The following is a 421-nucleotide window of genomic DNA, read 5'->3' as shown; positions in this document are numbered from 1 at the left end:
AGTGAAAGAGACTTTTCGCACTGAGCAACCCTCCCCGGCGCCCTTAACGTTAGTACTCCTAATTGCGCGATCCCTCGGAGGCGTCGCGTCGGCCCGGCTGGAGCAGGCAGACGGGGCCCGCCGTCTGCTTCGGACCGGCCTCCGGAAGCGGTGTAATGCGGCGTGTTATTGCGATGTGCGATGCCGCTGTGTGTGTGTGTGCTTTTTTTTTTTTTTAACTGAGCTACAGGGGGAGAATTACAGCTTGCTTTTAGCTTGCTGTGTGTCGGGTTGCCACGGTTGATTATGCATGAAGTTTTGCTTCCGTGCGCTTCTGGAATAAAATTTTAGGCGTTGAAAATAAATTCAGTCTATCATAGAAATAAAAATTGAAGTCGATTACAATTATCGTTTAATATAATTAATTAATATTGTAAAGAGC

This window comes from Penaeus monodon, chromosome 19 (assembly GCF_015228065.2).
Source record: "Penaeus monodon isolate SGIC_2016 chromosome 19, NSTDA_Pmon_1, whole genome shotgun sequence".
NCBI classification, from domain to species: domain Eukaryota; kingdom Metazoa; phylum Arthropoda; class Malacostraca; order Decapoda; family Penaeidae; genus Penaeus; species Penaeus monodon.
The sequence above is the reverse complement of the archived record's forward strand: the minus strand, read 5'-3'. Positions refer to the sequence as shown.